Source organism: Eptesicus fuscus, chromosome 5, assembly GCF_027574615.1.
Source record: "Eptesicus fuscus isolate TK198812 chromosome 5, DD_ASM_mEF_20220401, whole genome shotgun sequence".
NCBI classification, from domain to species: domain Eukaryota; kingdom Metazoa; phylum Chordata; class Mammalia; order Chiroptera; family Vespertilionidae; genus Eptesicus; species Eptesicus fuscus.
In genome coordinates this window covers 108,674,067-108,695,000 of record NC_072477.1, presented here as the reverse complement: position 1 = coordinate 108,695,000, position 20,934 = coordinate 108,674,067, and the positions used below count along the sequence as shown (strand labels likewise).

Genomic DNA, 20,934 nt, shown 5'->3' with positions numbered 1-20,934 from the left:
GGAGCTAGCCTGCCCTCCCCCAGCTTTAGAAAGTCAGCCCAAACAGGCTTCCCAGTGACCCCTGGTAGGGGCATCCCCTTCTCGAAGAACCTTCTTCTGGACACCGAAGTATTGGTCGTGTCCTCGCTTTGGGCCCCCATGGCCCATGAGCTCCTGTCAACCTGAGCACTTATTATACAGTGTACTCTGTGTCCCCTTCAGGACTGAGCTCCCCAGGGATAGGACATTCCAACTCATTTCAGGGACCTCAGCACTAACACAAGGGTGGGCAGAGCAGGATCAATAAATGTCAGCTCTGTGCATGAGTAGAGGGACCCTGGAAGTTAGCTAATGCCACTGAAGGGGATCCTCGAAGGAGATAGAGGATATGATCAAGGTTCTGCTGCCGCAGGTTGACCAAGGGTCAGAGCCCCTAACTCCTCCTCCTCCAGCACCTCACCTACCCTCAGTTTGGTCAGCACTACCCATTCAGGACCCTCCTTGGGTACAGAAATGACCACTAGATAAAACAGGCACGCAGTACCCCCTGATGAAACCGGGCCTCTCCTGTCTCTGTGTGAAACCCTAATAGGAGGACAGCAATGGCATGCCAGCAGTCTGGGAACAGGGAAGAGGGTCTTACCCTGATGGCTCCAAGTTGTGGGGAATCTAGACTGTCTACACCAGGGGTCCTCAACCTTTTTAAACGGGCCAGCTCACTGTCCCTCAGACCGTCGGAGGGCCGGACTGTAGTTTAAAAAAACTATGAACAAATTCCTATGCACACTGCACATATCTTATTTTGAAGTAAAAAAAAAAAAAAAAAAAAAAACCACGGCAAAAACACCCGCATGCGGCCCGCGAGCCGTAGTTTGAGGACGCCTGGTCTACACTCAGGAAAGAGGAAAAACCTCAAGACAGGAAAGAAGTGGGTACTAAATCATGCCTCACCCTGTGAGAGATTTGAGAAGGGGCACCTTGCTGAATTTGGGGTAGCTATGGAGGCTTCCTAGAAGAAGAGGTCATATTTGGAGAGAGACGTGTATCCAGCACATTTGTTAAACTACATGAAATTGTGTGGGCCAAATATGGCCACACTTTTATAATTTCTCATGGCTCTATCTAACATTCTTTTTAAAAAATAATAATTCTTTACTGTTGAAAGTATTACATATGTCCCCTTTATCCCCCATTGACCCCCTCCGGCCCACCCCCACGCTGCCCCTCACCGCCTGCCCCAGGCCTTCAGCACCCTATTGTCTGTGTCCATGGGCCAGGTTGATAAACCCCACCCACCCACCCTCCCCCGCCTTCCCTCTGAGGTTCTGCACTCTGTTCCATGCTTCCATGTCTCTGGCTCCACTCTGTTCATCAGTTTATTTTGTTACATAGATTCCACATATGAGTGTGATCATGTGATATTTGTTTCTCTGACTGACTTATTTCACTTAACATGATACTCTCTAGGTCCCTCCATGCTGTCTCAAAGGGTAAGAGATTCTTTTACTGCTGTGTAGTATTCCACGGTATAAATGTACCACAGTTTTTTAATCCACTCATCTGCTGATGGGCACTTGGGCTGTTTCAGGTCTTAGCTATCATAAACTGTTGTCATGAACATAGGGGTGCATAGATGCTTTCTGGCAAGTGTTTTTTTTTTTGTTTGTTTTTTTTAGGATACATTCCTAGAAGTGGGATCACTGGGTCAAAAGGCAATTCCGTATTTAATTTTTTGAGGAAACTCCATACTGTTCTCCACAGTGGCTGCACCAGTCTGCATTCCCACCAACAGTGCACGAGGGTTCCTTTTTCTCCGCATCCTCGCCAGCACTTGTCATTTGTTGATTTGTTGATGGTAGCCATTATGACAATGGTACCTCATTGTCGTTTTGACTAGCATGTCTCAGATGACTAGTGACTTTGAGCATTTTTTCATATGTCTCTTATCCATCTGTATGTCCTCTTTGGAGAAGTATCTATTTAGGTCCTTTTACCCATTTTTAAATTGGATTGTTTATCTTCCTTTTGTTAAGTTGTATGAGTTCCTTATATATTTTGGATATTAACCCTTTATCAGATGTATCATTGCCAAATATATTCTCCCATACATTTCATTTTGTTGATGGTTTCTTTTGCTGTGCAGAAGTTTTTATTTTGATGTAGTCCCATTTGTTTATTTTCTCCTTAGTTTCCTTTGCTCTAGGAGATGTATCTATAAATATATTGCTACAAGAGATGTCTGAGATTTTGCTGCCTATGATTTCTTCTAGGATTTTTATGGTTTCAAGACTTACATTTAAGTCTTTTACTAGTATCCATTTTGAGTCTATTTTTGTGTATGGTGTAAGTTGGTGGTCTAGTTTCATTTTTTTGCATGTATCTGTCCAGTTTTCCCAACACCGTTTATTGAAAAGACTCTATTGACTCCATTGTATGCCCTTGCCTCCTTTGTCAAATATTATTTGAGCATAATTTCTTGGGTTGATTTCTGGGCTCTCTGTTCTGTTCCATTGATCTATATGCCTGTTCTTGTGCCAGTACCAGGCTGTTTTTGTTATGGTGGCTTTGTAGTATAACTTGATATCTGGTACTGTGATTCCTCCAACATTGTTTTTCTTCCTCAAGATTGCTGCAGCTATTTGGGGGTTTTGTTGTTTGTTTGTTTTTGTTTTTGATTCCGTGTAATATTTTGGATTATTTGTTCTAGCTCTGTGAAATATGCTGTTTGTATTTTAATAGGGATTGCATTGAATCTGTAGATTGCCTTGGGTAATATGAACATTTTAATGATGTTGATTCTACCAATCCATGAATACAGTATATTCTTCCACTTGTTTATATTTTCTTCTATTTCTTTTTTCAACATCCTGTAGCTTTCCATGTACAGGTCTTTTGCCTCCTTGGTTAAGTTTATTCCTAAGTATCTTACTTTTTTGTTGCAATGGTAAATGGGATTGTTTGTTTATTTTCTCTTTCTGAGAATTCATTATTGGTGTATAAAAAACCATCGATTTTTGGATGTTGATTTTGTATCCTGCTACATTGCCATATTCATTTATTAAATCTAGTAGTTTTTTGGTGGAGTCTTTAGGGTTTTCTATGTACAATATCATGTCATCTGCAAATAATGAGAGGTGTATTTCCTCCTTTCCAATTTAGATGCCTTTTATTTTTTCTTCTTGTCTGATCACTGTGGCTCGGATTTCCAGTACTGTGTTGAATAGGAGTGGTGAAAGTGGACATCCCTGTCTTGTTCCTGTTCTTAGAAGAAATGGTTTTAGTTTTTGCCCATTGAGTATGATGTTCCCTGTAGGTTTGTTATCTATGGCCTTTATTATGTTGAGATATGCTCCCTCTATTCTGACTTTGCTGAGAGTTTTTATCAAAAATGGGTGTTGGTTTTTGGCGAATGCTTTTTCTGCCTCTATTGATATGATCATGTGATTTTTGTCTTGCAATTTGTTTATGTGATGTATCACATTTATTGGTTTGCTAATATTGTACCAACCTTTCATCCCTGGAATAAATCCCACTTGGTCATGGTGTATGATCTTTTTAATATATTGCTGGATGCGACTTACTAATATTTTGTTGAGGATTTTAGAACCTATGTACAGGAATATTGGCCTATAATTCTCTTTCTTTGTGTTGTCTTTATCTGGTTTTGGAATTAGGATAATACTGGCCTCATAAAAAGCGTTTGGAAGTGTTCCTTCCTCTTGGATTTTCTGAAATAGTTTGAGGAGTGTAGGTGTTAGTTCTTCTTTGAGTGTTTGATAAAACTCCCCTGTGAAGCCATCCGAACCTGGGCTTTTGTTTGCTGGGAGTTTTTTGGGTTTTTTTTTACTGCTTTTATTTCATCAGTTGTTATTGGCCTATTCAGGTTTTCTGATTCCTCTTGATTCAGTTTTGGGAGATTGTATTTTTCTAGGAATTTGTCCATTTCATTCACATTGTCCAGCTTGCTGGCATGTAGTTGTTCATAGTATTTTTTTTCTTTTCTTTTTTTAAAAATATATTTTATTGGTTTTTCACAGAGAGGAAGAGAGAGGGATAGAGAGCTAGAAGCATCGATGAGAGAGAAACATCGGTCAGCTGCCTCCTGCACACCCCCTACTGGGGATGTGCCTGCAACCAAGGTACATGCCCCCGACCGACCCGGAATAAAACCTGCGACCCTTGAGTCCGCAGGCCGACGCTCTATCCATCGAACCAAACTGGTTTCGGCCATAGTATTTTCTTACAGTCCTTTGTATATCTGTGATGTCATTGGTTACTTCTCCACGTTTGTTTCATTCTTACTCCCATCTGTAAGCAAGAGAACCAAAGCACAGAGAGACTAAGTAATTTGCCGAATGTCCCATTGCAAGAAAATGATGGAGCTGGAACTTCTTCCAAAAGTTCTTCAGGCCAGGCTCTCCTCTGTTGCCCAGCTAACTCACCCAGGTGGGGTGGGAGTAGGCACTGGTGAGGGAGGGAGAGGCAGTTCAGAGTATGGCATGGCTAAAGCAGAAAGAAGGTAGAGAATGGAGCCTCCCTGCTCTGTGTTCTCCCCATTGCCCCACGCAGGTCTCATGTCCTCTCTCTCCTTTCTAGTGCTGCTGAAAAAGCCTGGGGTCTGGTAACACAATAGACAGGACCTGGGGACCCCAGCAAAGGGAAGGCCCTGCCTCCGGTTTCCAGTTGGGCTTGCCACCTGCTTTTTTCTCAGTTCTGCCTGAAGATCTGTGGCTCTCAGCTTTAGAGGGGAACTGAGTCCCTCCAGGAGACAGAGGCGCTTCGTGCAGAGCTGCAGAGGGTCTGCATGGTCTTGGAATGCAAACCTAGAAAAGGTCTGCGTCTAAGAGAGAAGTGCTGAGGAGGACGGGATTTCTTCCCTGGAAGTGAGATCCAGAAGACCTGAAATTCTAGAAATATTTTTGCTTGTGGGCCAAGGGCATTGTGCTTGCTTAAAGGTGCAGCTCTGGTATAGGGCTGTGGCTCCCACACCATGTAATGCCAAGGTTTGGACTAGTTCTCCTTGAAATTTAACAAGGAGAAAGAACAGTGTGGGATATTTTAGGGTAAGATTGTCAACTATCATTTCTTAGAAGGCTGTCTTTATCCTAGCCTTATAACCTTGCTGCATTTTCTGTGTTACAGCATTTTTTAATGAAATCATAATGCTAGGAGATGGCATTCTTTAGACCCTTGGCTAAATAAGAACTTTGCATAGGGTTCTGTGTTTGTTCCCCAAAATGATTTATTTACTTAAGAGAGAGAGAGAGAGGCATTGATATGTTGTTCCACTTTTTTATGCATTCATGGGTTATTTCTTGTATGTGTTCTGACTAGGGATTTTTGAGTGTATCCCAAAAATCATTTTGAGATGTTATTGGTCTGTGTATTCCAAAAGTCTGGGAGCCCCTGTTGTAAACAATAGAACGTGAGACAGGCAAACAGAAGGTCTACAATGAAATGTTTATCTGTTATGTACGTCTGTGTATGCCTCAGTCTTCCTTGGGTATAAACTTGGTTCGATGATGTGTATTTCATAATTTATTGTGAAGACCAAATGAGAAATGGAATGCACCAAGCTGGGCATCTCACTTGCAGTAAGTTCTCAACAAACACTGGATGATGGCAGATTGAGTGAAACCTGCATTGGCCAGTGGAGGGGGAGACATTTCAAACCTGATTTAGGTCATATGTTCATCTTAAAAATTGATATCAGGACAAAAGGGGTGTCTTGCTATACAGAATTGCTTTCTGTGAATTCTCTTCCCTGGCCAGGTCTCCAGATGGCAGACTTTCTTCTCTCTGGGATGGGCACTTGCCTAGATGGGATCAGAGGGAGCTGACTCAGAGGTCATACTCATTACCTTGTGTTTAGACCCCCACCATACACAAGTGCAACTTTTTCCTTCTGTTTGGTGTAGATATGGTCTTCCTAGGGCACCTTCTGCTCTACTCAGAGGCAGGTTTGCTCTGTGGAGTCCTGACCTGGGTACTAGGCCCCTGAGAAGGAGCACTGTCAACTGCTACATTCCCTCAGGTTTTTTGTCCCAAGGTTTCCTGGTGGAGAAACTAGAGGAGGAAGGAAGAGGTGCACAGGAGCAAGCCCTATTGGGTATGGATGTATGGAGAGAACAAATCAACCACCCAGTCTTGACCAAAGCCCTTGAATGTCCTTCCTTGAACCCAGCCACACATGGATGAGGCAGAGAGGTGCTTTTGTTTAGGGATTTCTCAGTCTGATTAAAACAGCACAAGCCCATTTCAGAGAGTTATAATCAAGAGACAACGTAAGCTTCAGAAGCTCAGAGCAATGGTGTGCCTGAGTATGATCAAGGTAGGCTTCCTGGTGGAAGTGTAAAGTGAACTAGGTTTTCTAAGCAGTAGTGTTGTGTGTGTGTGTGTGTGTGTGTGTGTGTGTGTGTGTTTATGGGGGAAAAAGTAAGTGGAGTAACCTGGCAGGAGTGAGGCCTGTTGCATTCTCTCAGTGGGGTAAATAAGATATTGCCAGAGATAGGGCTAGGGTAAGGGTCCACCTTAAAGACCCACTAAACTGTTGCCCTAAGCTGGCCCTAGAATAAAGTCTGCTGTCTCTATGAAAGGAGGGTATTGAGTCATTCTGATCTCCTTCTCCCAACACCCTGGTCCCCAAACTGGCTGTAAAAACCACTGGGAGCCCACATGCCCACCCTCCCCGAATGGCATTAGGGCACCAGTGAAAGAAAGCCCAGTTTCCAGTTGGGCTTGCCACCTGCTTTTTTCTCAGTTCTGCCTGGTTTCTTTAGGGTCTGGGAGTCTCTACCCCCTGCCTCTCTGCAGGACCCCACCTGTGAGTGCTGGAACCCCAGCAGAGCCCAAAGCCCTTTCATCTCCAGGCCAGCCCTGGCTCCATTGCCCTTGATCTCTCCACACTCCCCATTCTGCACTCCTGGCTGTTCCCTCAGGACTCTGTGAAGGCAATGACTGGGACATCATGCCCCTCTCCTCCCTGGGAGGCAGAAGAAAGATATGCTGACAGCTCAGCATGGTCTGGACTATCTCTGTGTCCTGCTGGGGCTCCGGATGTCTGGGCCACCTGGTCTTGGAGCCAGGCTAGAGAGTGAGGCACTTGGGGTAGAGGGAGGCCCCCGAGGTGCTGTCTGAGCAGAGCTGCCAAGGAGTAAGTACCAAACACTCCTCTGTCCCAGTCTGGAATTTACCATATATCAGGGCTGATGTGAGTTTAGACAGGGGCCCCAAGGGTGGTTTCTACAGCCTAGGCCGGAGGTGTTAGTGAGGGAAAGGGAGAGATAGGATGGCCTGGGAGAGGGGAGGAGGCTTGGCAAATGGGCAAGGGCAGGGGGTGGAGGGAGGCTAGTGAGGAAAGCAGGGCAAATGGGCTTTCCCAGGAAGTGGCCCAGGAGGTGGATTTGGCTCACAGCCTCCACCCCCCCCCCCCCCAACAAATTGTGGGCCCTCTCCTGAGCTTGGCTCATGTGTGCTATTCTCCCTGCTGTGCCCTCATCCTCTTCCCCTTCTCTACATTTTCTTCCCCCAATTTCACATCATTCCTCTTATTTATTCAATCATTCACCCATTTATTTATTTAGTACACTTATGTAGTACCTACTAGATGATGGCATAAGATCCAGCCCCTAATCTCCGGGCACCTCAGACGGCAGCAAGAATAAGAAACAGAAACTCACATAAGGAATCCAGGGACAAGTGTCCTGTCCTATGGACAAGTGGCCGGAGAGCAAAGGAAGGGGGAGGAAGAGCATAGAAGAAAGAAGCAGGGGAGAGGATCATGTTTGAATTGGCCTTTGAAGAAGGCAAGTGTGATTTGGAAAAGTGGAGACAGAGAGGTGGGGCACAGTGGGCACCGTGTAGCCAAAGACAGGCAGGCAGAGGGAAGTGCGTGCACTGGGGTGGGTGAGCTGGCTAAGAGATTGCAGCCCTGGTGAGTTGGTTCTGGAAGCAAAGGGGAGCGACTGGAACTGATTTAAGACAAGCCAGGACTTTGAGGACAACCATCAGGTTGTACTCTGGGAGCCCAGCCCTGAGTTCAGCTCTGCAGTGAGTGAGCAACAAAATAAGACACAGTTCCTGCTCTTGGAAGCTCACAGTGGGGTCAAGAAGATCAAAGGAATGCCCCCAAACCATTCAGTCATCCTGTCAGAGGCAAGGATCTGGACCACTGCCCTTGGGGTGCACATGGAGTGAGCACAGCCAGGTCCATTGGCTGGTTTCTTTTGTAAAGTCCCACGGCACAGCCTCCCTCTCACAAGCCCTGCACATCAGGATAACCTGCTATTACATGAGCCTTCCGCTGGATGCCTTCCAGAGAGAGACAGCTCCGCTGTGTAATGAGAGCTGTGCCCCACAGGCCATTCTGCAGAGTCCAGAGCAGAGGCAGAGGCAGGGAGCGGCTATGACAGACACTGTGACAGAGTGTACAAAAGGAGGCTGTGACAGGGTCTGTGATAGAGACTGTGACAGGGACTGTGATAGAAGCTGTGAGTGGGGCTGTGACAGGGACTGTGATAGAGGCTGGAATAGAGGCTGATAGAGACTGATAGAACTGTGACATATTGTGATAGGGGCTATGATAGGGAAAATGAAGGGGCTGTACAGGGGTTTTCACAGAGATTGGGACAGAAATGTGACTAAGTCTGGAACCACAATCAGAGTTGGGACAGCAGCTCCTGAGCCCAGGCCCGCACTCCCACAGTCCACAGCACAGCTGGTGGTGACAGCAGCCACACAGCAACCACAGGCCCAGCCAGGCCCAGGTATTTGTGGAACTGCCAACCGGCTGAAGCTGCCACGGGAAGAGAGCGAGAGAACGGTTAGTGAGGCTGTTTCCCACCCACTCTGCCATGAGTTCCTGTCTGTCCATGGTGAGTTCCTGAGCCTCAGTTTCCTTGATAATACCTGCATTGGGGAGAGTTCAGGTGGCAGAGTGAGGAAAGTGCAAACGTGGACTGACCAACAGTCCCTGTGAGACTCTTAGGTATTGCAAAGGGTCCCTGAATCTCCAGTCTCCCCAAGCACAGCCTGCTGACTGAAGAAGGAACACACCTTCCATAGACACAAACAACCATTTTCCTCTTGTGTGGGTGCTAGTGAGCTGAATAAAACACCAATTTGTTTTGAAGTATAACTGAATTCATAGTCATGATAGTTAACATTTGTGGAAAGCTATTGCTGTAGCCATGCCAAGTGCCTAGCACCGATTAGCTCACATAATCCTTGCTGACCCTGGCAGGTAAGTGGTATTATCCCATTTTACAGATGACTAAATTGAGGCTAAAGAGGTTGACTAACTTGCCCAAGCTCTCACAGTTCGTAGGCAGTTACGTCTGACGCAGTCTCTGACCTTCACGCACCATCGGCAGCTTTCTCAATCACAGCAGCTATCATGTCAGATATATTTTGAAGTCTCAGAATTTTTTTTCATTTAAAAAAAGGTCCTTATACTGGAACCTACTGGGAAGCATTCCTTCAGTCCACTGGAATTTTTGGAACTCATCTGCTCTCTGTTCCCTACCCCGGGCCCCAGGCTGGGGACTGGGCATTGGGGTGAGCAGGGCATGGTTTTCTGCCCCAGGAGAGCACAGAACAGCTGTAACGACACCAATGGCTGTGGTTGTTGTTGCCCCTTTTGTTCAGGCTCTCACTGACCATGTGGGTTATAAACAGTTCTGGCCAAGCAGTCCTGTCCTCCTCTCACTGTGCTCGCCCTGATCCTATTCCGATGGCCTCACTGCCTTGTCTCTCACCCTCCTTGAGTCACATTCAGAAGGGAAATTCTCTGCCAGGACTCTTGAGAAGACAGAGCCCCTCGACCTCTTCACAGAAGGCCCCCTCTTTTGCTGTTCTTGAGGGATGGCTCCTCATTCTCCCAGACGCCCCCATGGTTAGGAAGTGAGGGGGCTACACCCTATGGCTTCTCTCAGACCACTGCCTCTTTACCACCCATAAAACTCCTCCCCCCATACCCCTCTGACGCTCCCCCAGTCGTCATCTCATGGCTGTCACACAGAGATAGTACCCATCTGGCTTCCTCTCCATGTAAGCCCTGGAGAGGGCTTTATATGAACCTTGGCCCTGACTGGTTTCAGAAACCTTCTTCTTAACTTCAGCCACCCACTTCTAAGGCCCACTTAGCTCTGCTCCACCTCTACAAGCTCATATTTGGGCTTAGTCTGACTCCAGCTGCCACTCTCCCCACCCCACCTTCCCTTTACCCCTGCTCTTCCAGGGGAGAACAAGCTCTGATCCAAAGAAGTTCCTCCTTGAACCCACTGCTTGTGTTCCTCCTTGAGCCCCCTCCTTTCTCTGCTTCCCATCACATCTAATCTTTTTGAAAGTCTGGGTTTCACTTGCCTTCCTTTCTCAACTCTCACTCATTCCTTAGCCCAGTGATCAGGCTTCACTCCCATTATGTCTTTAGCAAGAACAAATCCACCTTTCATTCCTTGGCCTCTGAGAATTATGTGATACTGCTGACCTCTTCCCTCTTCTTGAAACACCCTCTTCCCTTGACTTTAGGGACACACACTCTTCTGATTTTCATTCTATATCTCTGGCCAGTCCTCAGTTTCCTTGGTGTGAAGAAGAGGGCCTCCTCACCTACTGGCATTATTCCTGATTCTGTTGTATGCCTATTTCCTCTCATGTGATCTTTTCCCTGGCCACTCTCACCCAGGCCCTTGGCTTCGATTCCCATCCATGCCTCAGTCAGACCTCTCCCCTGGGCTCCAGGCCTGTTTATTCAGTGGCCTCTTACAAACACCTCACACACCACATGCTCTTCTCCAAAAACCCCCTGTTTTTTCCCACTTGATGAATGACACCAACATCCTTCCAGTGGCTGAAGCCAGAAATATGGGCATCACTCCTGACTCCTTCTCCCACCCCACCTCTCACATCCAATCATTTCAAAAGTTTTGCTACTTCTCCTTCAAAAATATCTCTCTAATATGTCTACTTCAGACCATGTCTACTGACAGAACTCCAGATTATTTATGCCTAGGCTATGGCAACAGCCTCCTAACTGGCCCTTTGGCCTCCAGTTTTAACTTCCGAGAATCCATTATCCATCATGTTGCCAGAGTGGTTTTCCAAAATGTAAACCGGGCCATGCCTGCTTAAGACTTTTCAGTGACTTCCATTGACCTTAGGATAAAGCCCAGACTCCCTAACCTGGCAAATAAGCTGCTTTATGGGCTGCCACCATTACTTCCTCAGTCTTCCCTCTCACCAGTGACCCCCTTGCCCTGGCACTCTATTCTCATGCACTTGGATAGGCTTTCTACTTGTGGCTATCTTTCTAGGTTGACTCTTGGATATCATCCTGAACCTGTGTCCAGTGTTCATCTCCCTCCAGCCTTGACTGAGCCCAGCATATTGATTAAAGAGCAGCCGTGGTGATAATAGAAGAGGGACCGGGTGATGAATGTGAAGATGCTGCTGCTATCAGCACTTGGTAGGAAGACAGACAAAGTTAGCCCTGAGAGGAGCTCCAGTCAGTTGGTGACTGTCTCAGTGGCCACCTGGTGGGGCTGTTTTGACCCTCTCAGAGGCTTAGCTAGGTAGCACCAACCTGCCATGACTATTCTTCTGCCCCCAGGACTGGTGGCCTAAGCCCCATTTCGCAACACTTGGTTTGTCAGGCTGGGGCTCTGACACTACTGGAATGGATAATATCCCTCACCAATATCAGCACTTACTTGCATCTATAAATATGAATGGAAGCTATTTGCCTAAACTGGGAAGGTGGTTGGAGGCTAGGAAGAAAGGAGAGAGCAGTTTGGAAGATAATGAAAAGGCATCAGCCCCTGGGGCAGTCTGAGTCATTATCCGCAAAAAGAAATTCTAATCCTTGGGACCTGTGAATGTTTATTTCACATGACAAAAGATATTTTGCAGATGTAATTAAGGATCTTAAAAATGGGAAGATAAATTTGGATTATTTGAGTAGGTTTTAAAGGGAATCATTAGTGTCTTTATAAGAGGGAGGCAGAAGGAGATTTGACCCAGGACAAGAAGGCAGTGTGACCATCGAAGCTTGAGGCCATGCTGCTGGCTCTGAGGATGGGTGAAGAGGCCATGAGCCAAGAAACACGAAGAACACAGCACTATTGGCTGGAAAAGGCAAGGAAACCGATTCTTCCCTAGAGCCTCAGGAAGGAGCACAGTCAGCCAACACCTTGATTTCAGTCCAGTGAGATTAATTTCAGACTTCTGGCCTCCAGAACTGTATGAGAATAAATATGTATTATGTTAAGCCAAGAGTTTTGCAGTAATTTGTTACAGCAGCAATAGGAAAATAATACAGTCTCTTTGCGCCCTTCCTCTGTCTTCCTCTTGAGTTGGGTTAATCCCAAGTGTTACTAGTGTAAGAAACATGTCTCTGATTTATCTTCATAGAAAAGAAACAGCATGTGGCCAGGCAGCTGCTGCTGAATTTCCCCAAAGCAAACAGGACGGGGGTGTGGGGGGTGGGGAGAGAGGATGAGAGCTGTACACATGGCTGATAGCACATTGAAAGGGCAGAGCAGGACAGCACAAAATGTACTGTACCCTCCACCCTGTGTAACTATGTATATAACTCCTTTTTCTTAGAAAACCGCGAGAATGTAACAATTGCATGAACCTGCCAATAGGAATGTAGAGAGATGGACTCAGTCCACCTTAAGCAAGCTACCCAGTGTGCCTTTGTGTAACTGGACCCCTCACCCTACCCCTGACCAATCATAAACACTCTCCCTGCCCACTGCTTGAGACCCCCTTAAAGCCTTTGGGTTGGCGAGAGAATTTCTCTTGGTCCCCGGTGAGCGCTGGAGATGAGAGCTCGTGCTAGCACGAATAAAGGTTCTCTTGCAGTTACAGCGGGTCTTGGCTCCTTCCTGGGGGGTTTTTGGGGATTCTGAACACTGGGCATTACATTTGGGGGCTCGTCCGGGATCCCCAAGCCCTCCGAGGGACCCCCAAACCCGGAGAACCTGACTGGCCACGGTAGGTGTCTGTTTGTCCTATGTCTCTTGTGTGAGCTCAAATCTGAATTTCTGGCAGTGCCCGAAGCGATCTAGGCGGACGCGCTGCTGAAGGATCACGGGCAAGAGGCATCGGGAGACGTCTCGATCCTCTTTCAGGAGGGATGTGTATGCCCCTCAGTTTCTGGGACGAGGTGGGTCGCTCCCACCGGTCGGCGTGAGGCCGTCGTCCACGCTTCTGGTTCTGCTCCAACGGACTCGCGTTGGAAGGCTTTTCTTAAGGATCCTCTGTTTGTGTGTGTTGATTTGTTTTTGTTTTGTTTTGTGGACTCTCTTGACGAACATTATGGGACAGACTCAGTCCACTCCAAGTGAGTGGAAAGGGGAGCTTAATCTCCCCCCACCCCCAAGGCCATAAAGCTTCCTCAGGCAAATTAATCAGGTGTCTGTTTAAACTCTGGTAAATATCTAGTAGGAGTCAAAAACTCGGACTGTTTGGTATATAAATATAAATGTGAAAATATTTGTTATCTCTTTCTGCTGTTTAATTTATTTAAAGATAGGGCGGACCTGCAGCTGCTGAGATACCTTTTTCAGAGCCCTTTGTTCTCCATCAGAGAGGGAATCAGCCCACTTAGATGATAAAAATTCCTCTGTTTGTATAAATGAAGGTTTCAGTTTGCTCTGATTTGTGAATTTACTGTATTAAATTGAATTTTAAAGTTCTAAGGTTGATTTAAAAGTATCCATTTATAACATTTCAAAGAACAAAGGAACTTTTATTTACAGCTTCCTTATCTCTTTTGGTGCTCAGAGACTCCCAGCTAACAACTTCACAGGGCAGAAAGATTTACAGGCCTGTGACATCATAGTCCAACGTGGAACAAGGCTGAAGTTACTATTAACTCTTTATAGACCCCGTTAACCGTTTGTTTAACTTACTGTTTTCAGTTATTAGGATCCTCAGAAAGGACATAACCTGGACTTTCCCTTCCTCTCTCATCCTGATTCTAATAGCATCTGTAACTGGATTAAAAATCTTTTCTTTCAGGAGGCCATCCAGGCTTTAAGCTCACAAGAAATCTTCTCCTGCGAGAGGAGAGAGGGACCCCCCGGAAGGGGCTGGAGGCTCTCCCTCCTGCGAGAGGAGAGAGGGACCCCCCGGAAGGGGCTGGAGGCTCTCCCTCTCAACAGGTGTTTGTTTTGTGTTTTGTCATGTTGGTATCAGGACTGTTTGTTTTGTCTTTTTGTCTTGGGCCCTATATGTATATATTATTTATTGAATTTTGATTTGTCAAGGTTTTGTCAGTTTGTTATCAGTTTGTTAAAATCCTCTTAGAGGACATTGAGTGGTTCTTCCCTTCCAGTTTAACCTTTGACTGTGTGATTGAATTACGGAACTTTTATCAAGGTTTTGCCTCTCCTGAAACAACGCTCCATGTGTAACCTGTCCCTCCCCGAGCCGGACTGCAGGATGATTTTTCCTTCAACACACTGGTCCCGCCCACTGGCCTATGGCAGAAGCCAGAAAAAGCGACGATAAGAAAGGGAGGCCCCCATCAGGGGACTTAGAAGCAGTGTTCCTGTTATCTGCTTAGATCCCGAGAATATAAGAATACTTATTTACTGAAATGATATAAGGACAGATGTTTGTTTGATATTTTGTTGTCTGCCTGGTTATAATTATTTGTTCATATATAGAAGAAAAAAAAAACAACACATTTAATTTGTTTAAGGCTGAGTGCTCTGACAGGTAGCAATCCCCCCGAGTGGCCACTGGGATTCTTTTTTCCCAGGGGTGTTTTCTCTCTGTCAGAGGGGGAATCGGCCTGCCTAACAACATTTCTGTTTATATTTATTAATGTGAAGATATAAAGTTATAACAATTGTAATCCAAAGAGACTTAAAGCAGGGACCACATTCTAAAATTAACTATAAGAAGGAAGCTGGAGCTGGCAAAGTCACCAAGTCTGCCCAGCAAGCTCAAAACCTAAATGAATCTTATTTCTGACACCCGCCACCACCCAGTCTTAATCAGTGGTGGAGGAATGGTCTCAGAAGTGTTTGTCTCAATTGGCCATTAAGTTTGATATGATTATTGTACATTGTAAAACCTTTAAAAGAAAAGGAAAATATTTTATAGGCCACTTGGTCCTTGTGTGTGTGTGGCAACTCTTAAGTTATAATTTTGAAATCAGTAATTTTTAATAGAAACACACTCAAGCAGAGTGGCTTTTCAGAAAGGTCAGGGAGTCTGATTACAGTGTAGGGGTCACCGGTTCCCCCACACCACCTTCGTTAGCAGGAGGCAAGCACTTTTCCCAGTGGGAACAGAGAGTGGACTGCCAGATGAAAACGCCTCGGTGGGACCCGCGCCGCGCTCCCTGCCTCCGCCCACCCGGTGTCCCTCCCCTCCAGGGATTGTTTTAAGTGGCTAGAGGCAGCAACGAGGAGGGAAATTCCCTTGTGACCCCCTCCGCCCCAATGAGACCCAAGAACCCTCAGCAACTCCTTGGACACTTTTCACCGTGTTCTGTTAGGGGGCTTAAAGGCGGCAGCTAGAAATTCCCCATTCCAGGCTTATCAGAATCTGAGATTCTTATCTATAGGAAAAATATAACAGTTTGAAATTCAAGCGGCTGAGCCTGCTCCCTTCTCCCTCTGCCTTTTCTAAATATTTTAAAGTAATAAAAGATTTGAGGCATGATTATACATTTTTGAAAGACATAAAAAAAGTTTAGAGACTAATTTAAAATTATAAAATTTATAAAAGTTTATAATTAGTAAGAAGAAGAACAGAGAAATATTAGAAAGAAGAAAAAGCCAGCAGCAAATAGGAAGGAATTAGTATGCCTATTGTAAGAAGGAGAGGCACAGGAAGAGAAAATGTCCTGGCAGGTTAGCTAGAGAAGCAGAAAGGGGAGACTCAGACTCCAAGGGTCTTTAACTTAGAAGAAAAGGACTGACAGGACCGGGGTTCCTTTCTATTAAGCCTCCAGGGTAACCTTACAAGTGGGGGGCAAACCTGTTAGTTTCCTGGTGGACACGGAAACAGCCTATTCAGTCTTGACAGGGCCTATGGGACCCGTAACCTCTAAGAAGACAGCAGTCCAGGAAGCCACCGGACAAATTGCCTGTTTTCCTTAGACATCAAAAAGGACTATGGACCTCGGAAAGAACACGGTAACTCATTCATTTCTGGTCATGCCAGAATGCCCGTACCCCCTATGTAGATGTGACCTCCTACAGAAACTATTTGGACTGCCATCATATCCTTTGCGGGGGATGAAGCGGGAATTATTAGGGGCAGTTGGATACTACAACCTATGAATACTGGGGCTCATAGGGATTGCTAAACCTCTAGACTCAAGTACTGGGGGAACGCAGCCACTGAACTAGTCCGAAGTAGAACAATGGGCCTTTGAGGAGCTAAAGAAAGCTCTCATCTCAGCACCTGCCCTAGCCTTGCCAGACGTCACGAAGCCCTTCCACCTCCACGTGAGTGAGGTAAGAGGCATTGCCAAAGGGGTTCTCACTCAGACTCTAGGTCCCTGGAAGAGACCTGTAGCCTGTCTGTCTAAGAGTCTAGACCCCGTGGCAGCAGGGTGGCCAGCGTGCCTCTGGGCAGTAGCCACCACAGCATCGCTGGTAAAGAAGGCAGATAAGCAAACTCTGGGCCAGGAACTAGCCCTAATAATACCCCATGGTGTGGAGGCCCTCCTTCGAGGTACCCTGGAGAGATAGATGTCAAACACCAGGATCACCCAGTGCCAAGCTCTTCTCCTGGACCAGCCCTGCATCCGGTTCCATAAGACACTGGCCATCAACCCTGCCAGCCTGCTTCCAGAGCTTCCAGATAATGAGCCAGAGGAACCCATTCATGACTGCACAGAGGTAACAGACGCAGTACAAACGGCTCGTCCAGACCTGAAAGATGCCCCACTATCATCACCAGACAAGGTACTGTTCACGGTTGGGAGCAGTTATGTTCAGGATGGCATCCGATGTGCAGGGGCAGCAGTAGTCACCCTGAACCGCACCATTTGGGCGCAGTCCCTAAATAGGGGAACCATAGCACAAAAGGTCGAGCTTTTGGCCTTAATCCAGGCCCTCCAATAGGAACACAGTGCCATCCACCAGAAAAGAGGGTTACCAACTGCAGTAAAAAAAGGAAATTAAAAATAAGGAAAACATTTTAGCCACATTAAAGGTCATCTGGCTCTCAAGGGCAGTTGCAATAGTGCACTGCAAAGGACATCAGAAAGGGAAGACAATTGAAGCCAGAGGAAATAGAGCCGCAGACCAAACTGCCAAGGAAGCCGCCCAAAAACCAGTGGGGCCTTTACAAGTTTTAGTAACCCTGCCGTACCTGGACCTATGCAGACACCCTCCTACACCAAACAAGAGGAGGAATTGGCAGAACAGAAGCAAGCCATTAAAGAACCGGATGGCTGGTGTACCCTACCAGATGACAGACTGTTGGTCCCAGAGGCTATAGGTTGGACGTTAGTTACCCAATTATACCAGGCTACCCACTTGGCGTCACCAAGACTTCTGAAGTTCTACAAGGCAGGTACTCTTAGATAAAATAATTAAAAGCATAGTCACTAGAAGTAATGTCTGTGCACAGGTAAATGCTAAGCAAGGTAAGAGGGTCCCCCTGAGAATTCGGGCCCCACGGAAATTCCCCAGGAGAGCATGGGAGGTAGATTTCACAGAGATTAAGCCACTAGCGTCAGGGTATAAGTATCTGCTAGCTCTCATAGACACCTTCTCGGGTTGGGTTGAAGCATACCCCACTAGGACAGAAACTGCCTCTATAATTGTCAAGAGATTACTCCAGGAGATTATACCTAGATTCAGGCTGCCAGTAGTCATAGGATCAGATAACAGCCCCGCCTTTTGTAGCCAAGATATCTCAAAATATAGCTCAAGCCTTAGGACAGCCATGCGCGAGACTAAAAAAGAGAATTTAACTGAATTTACCCTAGAAACCGGTGAAAACTGGACCAACCCCCTACCGGTAGGGGTTTCCCCCTTTTAGAGATCATATATGATAGACCTCCCCCTGCCGCTTCCTTTCCAGGGACAGGAAGAAACTGAAAGCTGGAATTCATAACCATTCCCTTACTCAAGTCCTTACAGGCTGTACAGTATACCCAGAAAGCCACCCATAAGCTTGTCCCTGTACAACCCTTCCAGCCCAAGGACTCGGTATAGGTAAAGAAGTTCACTGCCCAAGGACTCACCCCAACCTGGAAGGGATGCTACACTGTTATCCTGAGCACGCCCACGGCTGTTGAAGTAGACGGCGTCCAGACCTGGCTACACCACTCCCAGCTCCTGCACCAGGAAACGGCCTAGATCCTGGCAACCAGCGGCCTCACCCGTGAGATCCCTAGCCTGGGCTCCACGCAGGCCAGGAGGAAACTCAACACCTGCAGGAGAAGAACTGGAATTCACTGTGGACAGTACTGTTGGGGACTGTAGTACTAAAGGCCTTAACCAGAAGTAAAAGACAAAGTAAAAATACAAACCGTCTCATGATTGAGCCGGGTGTCCCAAGACAAGGGGGGAATGAAAGGGCAGAGCAGGACAGCACAAAATGTACTGTACCCTCCACCCTGTGTAACTATGTATATAACTCCTTTTTCTTAGAAAACCGCGAGAATGTAACAATTGCATGAACCTGCCAATAGGAATGTAGAGAGATGGACTCAGTCCACCTTAAGCAAGCTACCCAGTGTGCCTTTGTGTAACTGGACCCCTCACCCTACCCCTGACCAATCATAAACACTCTCCCTGCCCACTGCTTGAGACCCCCTTAAAGCCTTTGGGTTGGCGAGAGAATTTCTCTTGGTCCCCGGTGAGCGCTGGAGATGAGAGCTCGTGCTAGCACGAATAAAGGTTCTCTTGCAGTTACAGCGGGTCTTGGCTCCTTCCTGGGGGGTTTTTGGGGATTCTGAACACTGGGCATTACACACATGTCCTAGGAAGATTCCCCTAGACCCATGGTCGGCAAACTGCGGCTTGCGAGCCACATGCAGCTCTTTGGCCCCTTGAGTGTGGCTCTTCCACAAAATACCACGGCCTGGGCGAGTCTATTTTGAAGAAGTGGCGTTAGAAGAAGTTTCAGTTTAAAAAATTTGGCTCTCAAAAGAAATTTCAATCGTTGTACCGTTGATATTTGGCTCTGTTGACTGATGAGTTTGCCGACCACTGGTTTAGACAAAGGGAGGTGGAGGTGACTAGAGAAGGCCCCAGCCCATTTTTTTAAATGACCCAATGGGAGACAGCAAGACCTAGGCGACCTATTAGGAAATAAGTGATCAAATAGTCCTCAGCCAATGAGGAACTGGAGGAGGTCTAAATAAATAGGTTATGCTCCTTGCCCTACTATGATCCTATAAAATGGGCACCCTCTCTTGAAAGTGTTAGTAAAGGTCTCATTTTCGCCATGCTTCTATTTCCTAGTTCGTCATTTGAAATTTGGACAGGTGAGCCATTTCTCATAGTAGGGAGGTCAGACACTGGGCAGTACAGAGGCCCACCTTCTTACCAATACTGGGGGCCCAGTGACCTCTGGTTCCAGGGAATAATGGCTTTGGGAACACTGGAAGATGTACCATTTGGGAGCAGTATTGGTAGTCACACACAGGTCACTGTCAAAGTGGCTTTGCTGGCAGTATAGACTGAAGTAGGAAGGAGAGGAAGAATTGCAGAGAAGCCACATGGGGATTGAGTGGGGTGAGGCTTCAGCACATGTGGGCTGCCTTTCTGGAACTCCCGAAATACTGTGGCAGAGGAGGAAGAGGGCAGAGGTCTTAGAGGTGCAAGAAGAGAAACAGCAGGAACTTGGAGAAATGGATGTTAATGGAATTTTATTTATAGTCCCAGGCTCCAAGGTTCTGATAACATTTGTGTTAGGTTGCTCTTCTAGCTGACTATTCCCTCCCTGTCTTACACAAGATAGTTGGTTAAGCAAATAATGATTTCCAAACTCTTTTCATCCCTTTCCCCCATTTTCATTCAGTTTTTATCTTTTCGTAATGGAGTTGAAGGAGCACTTTTTATATTAGAGAGAGTATTCCTTTTTCTGTCATTTATTGCTACACATACTCATCCCTTACTCCCCCCATGTGTTACTGTGATTTTGTTGTGCAGTATTTGCCATGCAGAAATTTTCATTGTTATGCAATGAAGTACATCAACCTTTTCTTTTATGATTTCTAACCTAGATATCACACATAAAGAGCTCTTCCCCACCCCAAGAAATATTCACTTACATTTTCATGTCTATAAATACATTTGCATATACAGATATATTACATCTTTCCCCTGTTAATTAGAAATGCCTCTTTTCACATACACCACATTTTTATATATATGCAAATATATCTGCATTCTATATCTGATTTGCTTCCCTATTTCTGTTCATAATCTACTTCTCTCCCCCAAATTACTGCAAATGTACTATTACCTGTTAAAAAAAAAAAAAAAGAAACTCTCTTTTCTACTGCTTATCTCTTTCAGATTTATCCTAGTTATTTCTCTCCAGATTAACTACAAAATCATTTTATTGTGTTAAAAATCATGTTGGTGTTTTGATTAGGACTATGTTGAATTTATAAATTCATTTAGGAGATATAGATACTTTTACATCATGGTGCCTTCCCCTCCAAGAGGATGGTCTGCCTATATTTAAATCTTTTGCATCTGAGGAGAATCCTGCCATTGTTTCAGCCCTGGTGCAGCCTTTTCTCTCATTTTTGTTTATTTGTTTATTTTCTTTTTCTTTCTTTTTTTTTCTGGCAAGTTTTGGAAGGGTATTTTGTAAACCTACATTTAAGGCTCCATGATTTCCAAAAGTCTTCAGATTTGCACTGAATTGAGGGTGAAGACGGGATGGTGAGCTAAAGCCAGGGTGTGGGTGAAATTCTGAAGGAAAGTAAATGCTAGATGAGAGGAACAGAACGTTGCA

The 20,934-nt window shown here is 45.9% G+C and overlaps 1 long non-coding RNA gene across 1 annotated transcript; it reads left to right on the top strand.

The window, feature by feature from the left end:
- Positions 1-13,885: 13,885 nt before the first annotated feature.
- On the top strand, positions 13,886-18,875 carry LOC129149194 (uncharacterized). The gene is made up of 2 exons (XR_008556187.1): positions 13,886-14,147; positions 18,040-18,875. It is a non-coding gene; the product is annotated as an uncharacterized LOC129149194 (long non-coding RNA).
- Positions 18,876-20,934: the final 2,059 nt, after the last annotated feature.